Source organism: Ovis aries, chromosome 1 (genome assembly GCF_016772045.2).
Source record: "Ovis aries strain OAR_USU_Benz2616 breed Rambouillet chromosome 1, ARS-UI_Ramb_v3.0, whole genome shotgun sequence".
Classification (NCBI taxonomy): Eukaryota; Metazoa; Chordata; class Mammalia; order Artiodactyla; family Bovidae; genus Ovis; species Ovis aries.
The window spans coordinates 2119972-2135411 of record NC_056054.1 but is presented as its reverse complement, the minus strand read 5'-3'; the positions used below and the strand labels follow the sequence as shown (position 1 = coordinate 2135411).

Genomic DNA, 15440 nt, shown 5'->3' with positions numbered 1-15440 from the left:
GACCTCGGGCACAGAGGGCCACGGGCAGAGGGTCTCCCTGGCTCCTTCGCTGAGCTCCTGGCAATGGGAGGCCAGGAGAAGCCAGCCCACCCCAGGTGGGAGCTTCAGGTAACAGCTTCTATTTTACCTAAGAAATCAGGTAAAGCATGCATCCTGCTTCAAAACATACCCACGTTACACGCATGTCTGTGTTCACGTTAAGGTGTCTCGCCCACTGATTTCACCGGCTTCTGGCCGGGCTGCCAAAGCCCAGGAAGACACACCTACTTCTGGTGCCCACCACCCCCACCTGCTCCCCCAGCAGCCCCCTGGGGCCCACCTTCCGGAGATCCTGCACTGCTGAGCCTCGCTAAGCAGACCCGTCACTCACACTGCAACCCAGGCTTGCCTGTTCATGAGCAAACTCCCCTGTCCTGAGCTGGGATTCCAAAAGAATGAGACTGGCTGTTGGGAGATGGAGCCAGAGGGGGAACAGATGTGGCGGAGGTAGGGCCAGGGGCCGGCACGGGGACGCAGGCAGGGCAGAGACAGGGCCCAGTTTCTTAACCACCCGGCTAGATCAGGGGCCTCAGTGCCTAACTTCCCCGAAAATCACAGCAAAGTCCTCAACACACACACAGTCCACGGTGACGCCACAGAGAAATGCTCGCTTTCCAGTCCGACCACTGAAAGGCCGGACGGATAACCAATGACAACTGACTCCTTTCTGCCCCATGTGTGCCCCAAGGCCGCCAGGGCTGCAGCTGGAAGGCAGGTGCGCGCCCCGGTGCCCTGACCCAGCTCGGAGCGCTCAGCAGGGACGTGCCCGGACACTGGAGCCCAAGAAAGCCAGCCGCGAGGCAGAAACGGGGCAGACGAAGCGAGGGCAAGGACGGCCATCCTGAGTGTGTCAGCGGCTGACAGATGAGACCTGCGTGCACCTCTCAAGACGGGAAGCCACGAACACCCTGGGACAAGAGTGACCCAGGCACCCCGTGCCCCCAGGCCAGGCCGGGAAGCTGGGGCTCTCCGGACCTCAGCAGCTGTGGGGGCTGCTCACACCCCATCTCCCCTTTATCAGGAAGCTTAGCCTGGGCCTTGATGGGCTGAAAAGGTCCAGGAAGTCCCTAAAGTGGCATGCGAAATGGCATTTTTGAGTATCTCTCTCACAGGGAAACATTAATAAAACAGAAAATAACTCTGCATCGTTAGGACCCCAAAGGTGGGTCAGCTGTCTCAGAGACAGGCTGCACTACTGTCAATCCCAAGGGCCCCGCCCCACCTCTGACCAATAAAGAATACACCCAGATAGTGTCTTCACAACAGCTTGAAGAAAACCCCAAGTAAGGCAGTCCCTGGAGCAGGAAGGCCTGGCGACGCCCAGCTCCCCCTGTACCCCTGGAGCACAGGCCAGCACGGGACAAGGTGAACCCAGGGGCGGGAGACGGCAAGGGCCCGGGCAGAGGGGCGCCTGCGGGGACCCCGTCCCCCGTTCCTGATCCTCTCACCAGCCCAGGCCCCTCGGCACTGCATGCAGCCCCCCGTGGGACTGGTGTGGTCCCAGGCCCAGGGCCCCTCCTGCTGTGGGAGCAATCCCTCCCCCAGCCCCCCAGGTAACAGCCCGACTCCAGGCCTTACGGAGAAATCTTGACCCTCGGCGCCCCTAGTTCAAAGGCCCCCAAACCTCTTCACGTCGTGGTGGGCAAAGAAAAGTGCCCACGCTCAGCACCTCCGCTGAGCAGTTGGGGAGCCGGCCCAGGCGGCGGCGGGGCCAGGGCTGGAGGAGGCAGGCCCAGCTGCGGCTCGGCGCCAGGCGGCCGTCCTGCGTCCGGAGCTGGAGCAGGGTCGGTCCTGGGGAAGCGGGGATGGCACCTGTTCTCTGATGAGGGGCCACAGGGAAGGGCCGAGGCTCAGGAGACGGCCTCGCCTGGACCCCGCCCTGGGCGCGTCTGAAGGACCCTGCGACAGCAGGGCGCGGAGGCCCCACCGAGGTTCGCCCACTCCTCGTGACGGCCCCCGGAGGGCACCGGCGGGCAGGAGAAGCAGGGGCCAGGGTCACAGGCTCCAGGAAGGGAGGACACCTTCTTTCGCTCCCAAAGCTGAAGGGGGCCACCGCCACCCCTCAGAGGCAGCCAGGAGCCTCCTGTGGCGGCCGCGCGGCCCCGACTCGGGCAGGAGCGCGAGCCTGGGACGAGGGAGCGGTTCAGAGCTGCGACAAGACACGGCCCTGCCCACGTCGGCGCCCCGCTGAGGCCAGGGCACCCTGGCAGTCGGCGCTGGCAGAGCAAAGAGCAAAGACGGGAAGCGGGAGCGGGTCACCGCACTCACGTGACGGCTGCCCAGCCACAGGAGGAGCCACGCGACACGGGTCCGCGGCCCCTCCGCGCGGACTTGCGGGCTGAGGCTGCAGGGGAGAAGGGTGCTCTCTCGGGTGGGCTCAGAACAGAAGAGGGTGCGGGGCCCAGGGGGCCCGCTGACCGACAGGCCTGAGGCCCCCGCCGCGCCTGCCCTGCTCGCTGGGACGCGCCTCCAGGCCAGCCGGAGCGCTGGAACGTGGCGGCCCGGCGGCAGGGCAAGAGCCGCGCGGCTGGAGGAAGCCCTGCCATGCGGCAGCCTCGGGAGCTCAGCCTGCGGGAACCAGCAGGTCCCGCCCCACCCAGCCCTCAGCCCTGTGCGGGGACAGCTCTCACAACCCTTGTGCTCGAGGACGCCCGACTGGCAGGGATCGAAGCACAGAGCACCTCCGCTCGGCGATGAGGAAGTGGGGAGGACTGAGCCGCGAGGAGGGGGTTCAGCACCCAAGCGTCTGGGCGCCCTGGCCCTGGGATCGGCTCCTCGGCAGCGGGGCTGGGGTCAGCCCGGCCAGCAGCTCCTGCACACCCGACAGGGCAGCGACAGGAGCTGGCCAACCAGCGTCACACGTGTCCACGCGTGTGCCCGTCTACGCGCGTGCGTGCCTGGGTGTGTGTGCAAGGGAGGGCCGCCCTTGCCAAGGCTGCACCCCCAGAACCTCACTGTGGGCTGAAGAAGGGGGGCCCAGGGGAGGTCGCTGCAGCAGGGCTGGCCTACCCACGGCTCTAGTGCCAGCACTGGGCGCCTGCCCGCCGGCCCGCCGGCCCGCCCCCCACCCCCTGCAGACCTCCAGCTCCCTCCGCAGCTCGGGCTGTGCATCCTCACACCATCCAACGGGGCCTGCCCGGCAGGGACCCCAAGGCCAGCCACACCACCAGGAGAGTCTCCACCTCCAGGCTCAGGGAAGAGCCTCCTCCAGAAAGAACTGCTCCTGGCAGGGAGGGTGCAGGCCAGAGGTTCTCTGCCTCCCCCTTGGGGGCACCTCCCACCCCAGGGAGGGGCCAGCACCCAGCACAGTGAGTAGGGACGGAGTGAAGCAGGCCTGAGCCCCTCACTGTCACAACGCAGCCAACCCAGGGCTCTTTGCTCAGACTCTGCAGCCGGGGAGGCCAGGGGCAAGGGCAGGGCACCCTGGGGCGGCGTGGGCCTGTCTGCAGCAAGGCCTGCACACTCCGATTTTCCCACCCAGCAGCACAGCCCAGGACAATGCCTGCGCTTCTGACCTAGGGTCCCAACCCGCGCGTGAACACAAAGGCACGGGCTCAGATGCGCCGCCCGGCACAGGGACATGCCCATCCATCAGGCTCCCTGTCTTAGTGTCAGCTGCCCCATGGTCAGCCGGGAGCAGGAAGGGGAGCCAAGCCACAGGGGCACAGGGCGAACAGAGCGTGTTCAACCACAGCAGGGAGCCTGGCACAAAAGGAACGCCACCAGACACAGGCGGAGGCTGCCATCCGGGGAACCGGAGCCCAGCAACAAGGGCCTGTCCTCCTCTGGCGCAGCCTGGCAGGGCTGGGCCAGGCCCCTCATGATCGCCCCTGAGCCCGATGACAACCCTCCACAGCAGAAACTCTCGTGCCCAGTTCGCAGATGAGAAGACTGAGGCACCCCAATGTGACAGCCCATTTGTCTTGTCCTCAGGCCCGCCGCACACAGGCTGAGGTGACGGGGCGGGCGGGGCGGACAGGACCAGCTCGGCACAGTCTCAGGACATCCCGGCGCGTGGCCACCTCCAAGAGCAGCAGGCCGGCTGGAAGGGCCCAGCCCCGTCTCCCGGCTCCGCTGTCCCTGCTGTCCCTGCTCTACGGGCCGCTCCGTGGGACTGCCGCACCCTGCGCATCAGCCATCAGAGGAGGGCAGGGAAACCCTGACAGGCTCCTACTCAACCTCTCCCCACTGCGCCGTCGGCCAGTAGCCTGGCCTCCAGGGCCCAGCACATGACCAAAACCCAGGAGGAACAAAACCCAGGAGGCCAGCAGAGAGCCCTGGCCAAGGCCTCGCTTTCTGACCTCGCTGAGCCCTCCCTCCTCCTCGTGAATGGGGGCCAGTGCTCTCCTGGGAGCTGCCCGTGGCTCCGAGAGACAGGGTCTGTGAGACGGTCAGCATGTCGCTGCATACAAGGTGCCCACACGCAGGCCAGTCTGGAACTGCCGCCAGGGCTGCAGAGGGCAGGGCCCGAGGGGGACGCTGCCTGCGGGCCCACCTCAGCCTCCACCCCTCCCTCTCCTCTCCGTCAGCACCAACATTCCCAGGAGGGCAGCTGACTCCCCAGCCAGCTTCTGGAAGAGGCTGACCCACACAGGGTCCCCGACACCCCTGCCTGGCCACAGCAACCGTTCAGAGCGGACGAGAGGCCTCTCAGCCAGGGTGAGCGAGTCCAGGAAGCTCTGCTGTCCGTCCTGGAGGACAGCGACCGGCGAGCGTGCAGTCCCGAGGGCAGCCGGCAGGGCCACCTCAGCACCGGGAAGCGGACTCACCCGACGCAGGGGGAGGACACAAGGCCTTGATGAGCTGCAGGGGGGCTGCATCAAGCCCTGCCTGAGCCCTGCCGCACCTGCACTTCCCCGAAAGCACGTCAGTCCACCCCGCGTGCTCGGAACCCTCCGTGGAGAGGTCCTCCCTGAGTGATGGGTCCCCTCTGAGTGAGACCTCCTGCTCACGCTGAGCACCGCTCACAGAGAACTCCTGGTCAAGCACAGGTCCCACAACTTCAGGGAGGACAGTCTGGCCCCGAAAGCCACCTTATCCGACGCACTGTCGCCTGCCCTGGGGGCATACCCACAGAGCCACCCCCGGAGGGCTGCACCCCTGGGCGCCAGAAGCACCCACCTTTCCGTCTCTAAATCGCCCCCCTCCCCCCATCCTGGGAGCACATCCCCGGGAACACTGCCACCAGGAGCCAGCCCCACGGCTCCATCCCGGCCCAGGCGCTCAGGCCACACCGCTTCCCCAAGGCCGCGGCAGGTGAGGGGCATGCTGTTCTCGGAGTCCCAGCTGGTGCCTCCTCAACAACAGTGAAAAGAGGGGGAAACGCAAACTCGCAACTGGATTTGCGACGCACATCCACGTCGTCCCGGGAGGGGCCCCTCTGTGGACACCAGGAAGCGCCGTGGACATCCACCGCCCCGGCTCACGGACCACCTGGCAACCAGGGACCTCGGCATCGCCGGCTGGGGACAGATCCCGCAGCGGTCGAGGCCCTGCGTGGTGGCGGAGCAGCCCCTGCCTGCGCTGGGCCCGCCCTGGGCGCCTCTCACGCAGGGCAGCGCTCTGGGAGCCAACACTTGAAGGCGTGCTGCTGAGCTTTCGAGAACAGGATCTCTGCAAGCCACGAAAGGGTGCCTGCGAGGACAAAGACAGACAACAACTGGCTCCCAAACGTGACTGAGGTCCTTCAGGGAGGTGCTCGCCCAGCCGTGACTTCAGCAGACGCAGGCAGAGATGCCTGGAGCTGGCGTGGGGGCCTCAGGGAGCCTGCGAGTGCGTAACGTACATCAAAGGCCCGGCCGCCAGCCCTCCCCTTGCAGACAGCATCCCACCTGAGACCCAGCCTGGGGAGAGGCTCCCGGCCGCCTGGGGAGCAGCCCTCTTCCACCCCCGCTCAGGACACCCAGCTCCCAGAGAAGAGGCAGCCCCGCTGGGCGAGCACACCATGAAGCTGAGCCCTCAGGCCCAGCCGCCTCAACACCAGGGTCTGTCCTCTGCACCCCCGTGCCACAAGAAGCCTGGATGGCTGCGGACACTGTCCTGAATGCCTGCTGCTGGACACGCAGCGCGTCCACAGGTGGGACCCACACTCATAGGGCAAGGTCCAAGGAGCCACGAGGAGAGGAGGCCCCCGAGACGAGAGCAGAGGCCCACCGCGTGCCTCTCTGCGTTTCAGCTCCGTCCTCTCCTTGATGAGAGGAATTCTGAAAACAGGAGCTCCCTCAAGACGCACCCAAGCGTGGACAAAGACAATCCACTCCGACAGAGACACACTTCCCCGGGGGAGGGTTTAGGGCACGCCTTTTACACTGGGGGTTGTCAACTCCAAACCCCCAAGGTCAGCCCTCCACCAGCCCTGGGCGGGGAGGTGTTGAGCAGGATGGCAGCAGCCCCGCACACCCCAGGGCCTCCCAGCCGGAAGGACAGGGAGCGGTCAGAGGTCATGCTTAGGCCGCTGCAAATCCAGCCAGACGCGGACCACAAACCTTGCGAGGAGACAGAAGGAGGCACATATGTGCCCTGTGACAAGCCCTGCGGCGCGTCCCTCCAACCCGGAGGGCCGGGAAGGAACCTCGCTTCAGCCCTCACACTGGCAAAGGCAGGCTCTCCGAAGAACGGGGCTGAAACACCTACTATGGATTTTCAGTGCAGAATGTTGCGTGGATTCCTAGCAGAGAGGTTTCCGGCCCACCGGAGCACCGCCCGGCCGCTTCTCCGTGGGCCCCCTCACAGGTCACACCCCCGGAGTGCTTCCCTCTGCACCTTCCGTCATCAACGACAGGCCCCTGCCCCGGGGGGTCGTCTGCGTCCACACCCCCAAGAGCGCACCAGGCCCCCCAACCCCTCAGCCCTGAGGCTGGAACCTCCGTTCTGGGAGGGCCCCGAGCATCGTCTTGGAAGCCCCCACCACCCTCCTCAGCAGAGGCCCAGGCTCTGCTGGCGTCCTACTCCAAAGGGTCTGCCGGGAAGCCCCTCAGGGGCCAGAAGGGCTGAGAGCAGGCTCCCTCCCGATGTTTAAGACCAACAGCTGGATGAGACGCTTGTTCAGGCCCCTTCCAGAATGTTCCTGATGCTGACTGCCAAGGCTTGGGTCCAGACGGCTACTCTTAGGAGTCCTGGGCCTGGGAGAGGGCTCCAGGTCACACAGGTGGCGGGGAGAGAGGAAGGGCCACCCCACTGGAGGGTGTGGGACCAGAACCCCTGCCCCTCAGTATGGGCCGCCCCAGCTGAGCAGCCGGCCCACCCCAGCCTCCCACAGCCTGGCGCACCTGCGTGGGGTTACCCCACCCCTAGCCCGTCCCCACCAACGACTCAGCTCCCTCGGCTGGGGCCTGACCGAGACGGAGCCACGGGAACCGCCTCTGGGCCCCTCGATACCGGAGCATCTGCTCGACTCCCTCCTCGCTCGTGGAGAGCATCCTGCGTGGGCGAGGTGCAGACTGCTTGCAAAATTGCTGTTGCTGTTCAGTCGCTCAGTCATGCTTGGCTCTTTGGGACCCCATGGACTGTACCCGCCAGGCTCCTCTGTCCAGGGAATTCTCCAGGCAAGAATACTGGAGTGGGTTGCCAATTCTTCCTCCAGGGGATCTTCCCGACCCAGGGATGGAACCTGCATCTCCTTCAATGGCAGGCGGATTCTTTACCACTGAGCAACTGATCAATTAGAAACTTTCTAGAAACAGGCTCCTTCTCACCACCACCACCCTTCACCCTCCCCTGTCAAAGTCGGGGCTGGAGAACGGGGGAACAGGGTAGCGGCGGGGCACAGAGTCACCAAAACTGCTCTCCCCGAGTTTGAAAAAGACCCACTGCAGCCAAGAACACCATGCCAGCCAGCTGACGGTCGCTCCCAAAAGATCATGCAGCTCCACCAACCACGGGCACAACCACCCTCCCACTTGGAAGGCCAGCTCAGGCTTTTAGGCCCTAAGAACTGACTTACTGTTTCAAGCTCAAACAGCAATCCAGCGGAAGCACTTGACCCACACAGACAGAATACTTCATAAACAATGGTGAACAAACAGCCGAACAGTCGTGTGTTTAAAGGGAGCAGACTTCAAAATGCTCAAAAACATGCCCATGTGAAGGTACCATGTTAAAATGATGAGGTTAAACAAGAAAAGACTAAATATTGTCACTAACTGTGATCTGGAACCAGCAGGGGAAAGAGCCTGTGGCGGAGGCAGCGGCTGGCCGCCGGGAGCACGGGCCCCGGGCCGAGGTCGCACTGCGCTGTGGGCTGTGCACGAGGGCCCCGTTGGCCACTTGACAGCTGCGAGTTTAAAGCTGTTCCTCCCCTCGATCCTCTCTGCATCATAAACCCACTTCCCTTGTATTTATGGCATATGATCTCGGGAATCAGGAGTCCCCAGACTGAGGTGGGAGAAAACAGGCAATCCCAGCACTCGGGCAGATAGCGGGCAGCTCCTTGGAGTCAGGGGGCCAGCCCGCACCAGGCTCTCCTTCTGGTCCCGCGCGGTACTCTGCAGCCAGCCTCCCAGCCACTCACGCAGACACTGCCAGGCGCAGAGCACCAAGCCGGCAGGAGGCCCTCGGGGCCCCTCCACCGCACGGAGGCCCCTGCCAGTAAGAAAGGTGACAGTCAACCGCTGATGTCGCAATGAGCCACTGAAATTACACAGCAGATCCCGCTAGGGAGGAGGGAGAGGGTGTGAGACCATGCTCAACGGGGACTGAAGGCGCCGCTTGGACTGAGGGGCCAGAGAAGACACCAGATAAAGACAGCCAGTTCCAAGAACTGGGAACAGTGTGCGCAAAGGCCCAGGGGCCCAGAGGGCTTGCAGGCAGCAGTGAAGCAAGCAGACGAGCAGGACAGGGGCTACGGGGTGAGGAGGCAGAACAGAGGGCAGGATCACAGGCCTTCCAGGATCCACGGCAGGGCGTGAGCATGGGAATGGCGGGAAGGGTCTGCCCTGGTCACGGCCACCCAGGTACCATCTGCACAGCACAGCCCGGGCCAGAGCCTGCCAGACCCAGGAGGCCAGCACTGCCTCGGAGAGCTTACGAGACCCAGAGAAACAGATCCCCTCGATTCTTCAATGCCAAGCACGTGTCAACCTACCAAGGATCTGGTTTTCCTCCCTTACAATAACGAGGCTGAAGAGTATTCGCCCCGCCCCCACGGAAATATCAGACTCTTTAAGAGAAAGCATTACTATTAAAAAGCCATACATGCTTACAGAAACCATTTTTATATATTGTGTAAAATGTAAACAACATCACCAAACATAAAAGGGGCTTCCCTGATAGCTCAGTTGGTAAAGAATCAGTCTGCAATGGAGAAGACCCCAGCTCAATTCCTGGGTCGGGAAGACACCCTGGAGAAGGGATAGGCTACCCACTCCAGTATTCTGGCCTGCAGAATTCCATGGACTGTATAGTCCCTAGGGCAGCAAAGAGTCGGACTCGACTGAGTGACTGCCACTTACTTCACTTCACACACATACAGAGACAATGAAAGTTGCTCACATCCCATTTTCCTGGCACCCCAGAAGCCCACTGCTGTCACTCTGGAGACCCGTGAACTTGCAAAGCAGAAAGGATGGGTCCCCTGGGTGCTGTCCCAGACCCCCTTTCTCCTTTCACTTAACACGTCGAACGCTTCTGCTGCCCAGCAAGCCTGCACAGAGATTTCCACAGGACAAAAATGCCAAAATGTATTTAGTAAGTTTCACCTCTATAAACAATGCAGCAATAACATGCATAGATTTCCACAGGATAAAAACAACAATATGTGTCTAGTAAGTACCACCTTTATAAACAACGTAGCAATAACATTCTGTACATACCTGGATACCCATGTGCTTATTACATTCTTCCTAGGAATAAATTCCAATAAGTAGAATAGTTGGAAGAAAAGGAATAGCCATTTAAAAATTTGACACAGAAACTTTTCCTGAGAGTAACCAAGTAATTAATAACTGACAAAGGCCAAAGCTTACATGTGCTTATGTGTGCCAGACTACTCTAAGCACTTTTCATATATTAGCTTATTTACATTTCACAAAACCCATGGAAGGGAAGAATTACTATTATCACCATCGACAGCTGCTGCCAAACAGCCTGTGCTGATATGGGGGCATGAACAAACGCTTCCAGCTGAAGCTCTTTGTTAGGAAAGCTGGGTCTTTTTATTGTCAGCCACTGTGATTCGCAGATTCCTGTGCTCTGCTCATCATACAATAGGAATGGTCACTGTTTTCTTATTGGTTTGTTAGAGCTCTTTACATATTGACTATTAACCTTTTTTTCTCTCACTACGCCTTAACCTCACTTATGGAATCTTTTGACATAGAGAATTTCTTTAACTCTTAACAGTGTTAAATCTGTCGATATTTTCTTTAAAGTTTCTGGCTCACTGATACAATATGAGCGGATTAAGTCAGTGGTTTTCAAAGTTTCTGGTCTTCGGGATGCTCTCTTCCAAGGCAACCCCACAGACAGAACAGTAGAGGCCACTGCACTCCGGCTGCAGTGGGCGGGGGGTGCTGGGTGCCCCCCCCGACCCTCACCCGCCCGCAGGCGGCCCCAGAAGAGCCAAGCGTGGGGCCAACCACCGCTGATCGACGGGACTGTCCAGAGCCTTCCCAGCACAGAACACAGCAAGAAACCCTAGGAAACAGACGCGCCTACGATCGCACGACACCACCCAACACACCCACGCCTAAAAGGTGCTCCAAACGGCCCTCTTCTCAAAAGAGGCTGTGCTCTCCCAAACACCTGCATGGACAATGCTGAGCGTCAGCTTCAAGACCATCAGGGGCCCAGAGCAGAGGCATGAAAGAGGAGGAGTCCGCTTCCGGGGCTTAACACAAACAAGGGCACCAGGCGCTTCAGGTCCATCTCAGGCTCCTCCTCTGCAAGACGGGTAAGAGGAGCCACCTCCTAAGGCCGTGGGGAGAGAGAAATGGGGTACCCGTGGTGACTACTTACGACAGCATATGGCCCCAAGTAGCTGCTCATTAAACGGTAGCTACTGGGCTAAGCTACACTCACAGCTGCTCCTTGAACACCGTGGGGGAGAGGGGTGCCAGCCACGCACACGGTGGAGAACCCAAGGATAACGTTATAGTCAGCCCTCCGCATCCGCGGCTCCACAGCTCAGATTCAGGCAACAGCAGATGGGGTAGTATCCACTGAAAAACCCACGGATAAGTGGACCCACGTGCTTCAAGCTCACGCTGTTCAAGGGTCAACTGGACGAGCGCAATCATCTCCTCACTAGGAAACAGAACCAGGCAGGCTCCACCTCTGCTGATACGGGGCTGGTCCACCCCCGCCGTGACGGGAGGCAACCTGTGTGGGGCCCACTTCACTGGAGGGAACCCAGAAGGTCCGTCGGTCAGAAAAGGCAGCCGAGAGCCCACCCTGCTCCCGAAACAGAGCCACCTACTTCATCTCAGCCACACGAGCCCAAGAGACGAAAATGACCTCCTAACAGAACTCGCTGATCTGAGCTCGGTGACGCGTCTCCCCAAAGAAACGGCCTGTGAACACACGTTGCTGAGGCGTGTGAAGACGCAGCGTCACTTCTGACACAGGCCCGTCATCTGACTTGAACCAGAGACCCTTTGCTTTTCTCTAACTCAAGGCCAAAAGACCACAACCCACTGCACACTGCAACGTATCCCGACTGACCGTCTGAGACTCAAACCAAGCCCCCTCCAGACTGGCTCCCCAGTCCCCACCCCAGAACCAGCAAGGGCCGCAACCGCTGGGGCAGAACTTGCCCTCCGGCTAGAACAGCGGGGACAAGGGCTGAGCCTCGCAGGCCACAGAGCGAGGCGGCTTCCGCGGAGGCGGGGCTAACGCGGATCGGCAGCTGATTCCCAGCAGGGATTTCGGGTCCAGGGGCCGTCATCCCGCCACCCCAGCAGAGCCGTAGCCCGCTCTCTGCATCTCCCCTACTCCCTCCATCAGGTACCAATCTATAGCTCAGGCAGCTTCTGAGCAATGAAAGCCCAGCCGTTTTCAATAGAGAACGGTAGGGACGGATTCTCCAGAAGTGATGAAATGTTTCTTCTGCTCTGGCAATTAAGACGGCACAAAGTCGCCTTTCCTCCGGTGCCACCCCCAACATCAAAGGATGAGAATTCAAAGCCATTCATGCTGCATTGAAACCTCACAATGCAGCTGGAAAATGGAAGTCGATTACTGGACATAAATATGCAGTAGTTAAAAGCAAAGAGTTAGAACGAAATTCAACTGCAGCAACCCAAAGACGTGCGGAAACTTCCAGAACTGGAGTCCTCCTGGTAAACACGAGGGGCATCCTTAGAAAGCACGCTTCTGGCCACTGAGCCAAGCTCGGTGCTCTGGACCCACGTGGCCCAGGGGCCATGTTGTTCTGCCCATCTTGCTACAGTAACGGCCCCCAAGGCCTCCGAGAACATGGCATTTAGAGATTTTTCTTTCTCATGGCTGTGAAGCTGCTGACCACAGAACATTCTCTCTTGGCTCAGGGCTGCTGAGGCCACATCTGTCCTTGGTCCCCAGGCCCCGCGGGCCTCCGCCCCCGCACACACCCCCAGCCCAGGGCTCTCCCAGGGGCGCTCCTGCCGCCAGTTCCGATCACAGGAGAGAGAAGTAACCCTAAAGAGGGCAGTGTTACATCTGCCTGCCGCATAAACCGTGCTTCTTTTCTGATTGATTACTGCTCTCTTTAGGAAGGTATTTGATCTTTAAAATAAAAGCCCAGAACACAGAAAGCTATACAAGTCTAACAATGTGTCAGGGTGTGTGTTTTTAAGGCAGGAAAATACTTCCCTCCCACACAAATGTGAGTTCTGGGGGAGATGCCACGGAGCCCAGGGAACAGAATATCTGGGAAAGCTTGCTGGGTCTTAAAAATAGATGATTGAACACAGATTTGAGAATGCTCAGGAGCTACCTGAAAAAGAAAATTAAATCTCACATATTTTTGATATCCAAACTCCATTCTGATGAAACTTCTAAGAGGGTGGCATTTTGCATTTCCAATTATAATAGAGTAATTGTGTTGCCATAGTGACCGCAAAATTCTGCAATAACTTTTGTTGCTTTGTAACTGCTGTAGTGTATATTTGTGTACAAGCAGCTGAGTTTTCTTAATTCAATCCCTCTCCCTCCCCCTGCCTGTCCCCCTCCGCCAGTCACCACCACCACCTTCCCTGGCTCAACCCAAAGAAAATTATCAAAAGCAACTAAAACTCCAGGCCACAGACGATCACGGTACAAAAGAAAAAGTGAAACCAGGCCAAGGTGCAGACCCACCAGTATTACCCCAGTCTTGCTAGGCTGGCGCTGGGCGAGGGCTGTTTACATGTTTACTCCCAGGCCTCCCCGGCTTAGGCGGTTTGTGGGAATAAACAGAAAAGCCTGAGCGGAGGGAAGAGGGGAAGGAAAGTAACTCCACAGGCCCCTTCCCTCCCTCGCCCAGGGCAGGCAGAGAGCTGCTGCAAGCAATTAGGTAGGTCTCTACAGTAATGCAATTAGGATTTAGTTAAGAAAGTCATTAGTTTTAAAATAACTTGAGCTTAATTTCTGCAACACTTTATTTGAAAATTGTGTCACAGCAGGTCAATTTACAACATGCAATAAAGAAAACACGCGTATCAGCTGCTGCAAGTTATTACAAATTTCTGATGTGCATTAAATGAGTACACTGGGTTCCACCCCCGGCCTTTCCGACTGATACGCACGATCTCCTGCTATAACAGTGTCAAATAATTCAACGCTCAATGTAAATACGAGATAATTTGCTTCGGATGCCACGGTGGGAGCTTGCGATGCCGCCAAGCGCGGCTCCCGTCACCTGGGCAGGACGGGGCCCAGGGCTCGGCCTGCCCGCACCCCTCGGGTCGCGGGCGCCCCACCCCTGCCGTTCCGGTCCGGGGCACACACACCCGGCGACGGCGCACCCCCGCCCGCCCGCCCGCCCGCCAGCCCCGGGAGGGACGTTTTTCTGCAAACTCACAGCCTCGACAAAGTTACATAAACGGCGCCCGCCGGGGCTCGGGAGCCCCCCGGCCCACCTGCCGAGGGCTCGGCCTGGACGGGACCGGGCGCCCCGGGGAGGCCCGCCGGCCGTCCTGCGCCCCCGCCCCGCGGGCGGCCCCCGCCGGGCCGGGGGGCTGCAGCGGGGAAGGTCCGGGACGGGCTCCGGCTCCGCTCCGGACGCCCGCGGGGCCGCGCGGCCTGGGCGCGCGGGGCCGGGCCGGGGCCAGGCCGGCGGGCGGGCGGACCCCCGGCGTCCACCTGCCGGGCCGGGCGGCGGGGGCGTGGAGGCGGGCGGGCGGGCGGCCTGCGGGCGGGCGGGGGGCGGACAATGGCCCGCGGGCCGGGCCGGGGCAGCGCTTACCGCGGCGGCGGCGGCGGCGGGCGCTCCGAGCCGCATCTTCTCAGCCTGCGCCGCCACCACCACCACCACCACCGCCGGCGGCGGGCGGGCGGGCGGGAGGGAGCTCGGGCGGCGGCGACGGCGGGGACGCGGCCGCGGCGCGCCGGGCCCAGGCGGCTGAGGCGGCGGCGCGGGCGGGCGGGCGGGCGCGCGGGCTCGGGCGCGGCGGCGGCGGCGGCGGGGACGGTGCTCCGCAAGCGGCGGCCCCACAACCTCCCCTCCTCATTCACAAAAAATTGACCCACGTTGAACCATGATGCCGCTCCCCCCCTCCGGCACCGAGGCGAGCGCTGATAGGCCAGCCCCGACGCCTGTCAGCGGCCCCGGCCCCGCCCTCCCGCCGTCGGCCCTGCGGCTATTGGCTGCACCAGCCTTGCATCACCTCCCCTCGCGGGTCCCTCCCTCCCGCCCGGTTTCTAATGAAGAGCTCGTCAATTACGGCTCGGCCCCGCCCTCTGCCCGCCCTCCCCGGGCGCCCGGCGGCCCTCCCATTGGCCCACTGGGGGGGTCGCGGGAACAGCCCCGCTTGGTCCCGCCCATCGGCCCCGCGGCCTCCAACTCGCCAGGCCCAACGCCCTCCGAACGCCAGGGATGCTCCACCCCCGCCCGCCTCCTGGTCCCCATTGGCTGCCGAAGCTGCCAATCCCAGGGGCGGGGCTATCAGAGGACGCTATAGGCGCCAGCTGGTGGACGCCTGATGGTTGGGAAAGTGTTGGGAGTCCAGGCGCGTGGTGACTGTCAACACGGGCCGTGGCCCCGGAAAGCCTCGTTCGCCGCCCCCAGAGAGCTGCGCCGCGGGGCCCAGCAGTGAGGGCCGGACGGGCCGCTCTCCTGGCGAGGGGAGGCTGAGGCGCGGGCTGAAGAGGGGAGCCGGTGAGGCCCGGCCGCGGCCGCCATCTTGGGTACGGGCAGCGATCACGTGGTGCGGCCTGCTCCCGGCGACGCAGGGGCGGTGCGAAGGCCGAGTGCGCAGGCGCGGAGGGCCCCGCCCTGCCCCGCGGCG

At 61.7% G+C, this 15440-nt stretch overlaps 1 protein-coding gene across 5 annotated transcripts in view; it reads right to left on the bottom strand.

Moving 5' to 3' along the window:
* Positions 1 to 14561, bottom strand: part of HDAC4 (histone deacetylase 4) — a 290084-nt gene extending 275523 nt beyond the window's left edge. For all 5 annotated transcript variants that reach the window (XM_042244201.2, XM_027967041.3, XM_042244213.2 and 2 more), the window contains exon 1: positions 14399 to 14561. The gene's annotated coding sequence lies outside the window, so the exon portion shown is untranslated. The remainder of the gene's footprint in view (positions 1 to 14398) is intronic.
* Between the last annotated feature and the right edge of the window lie 879 nt (positions 14562 to 15440).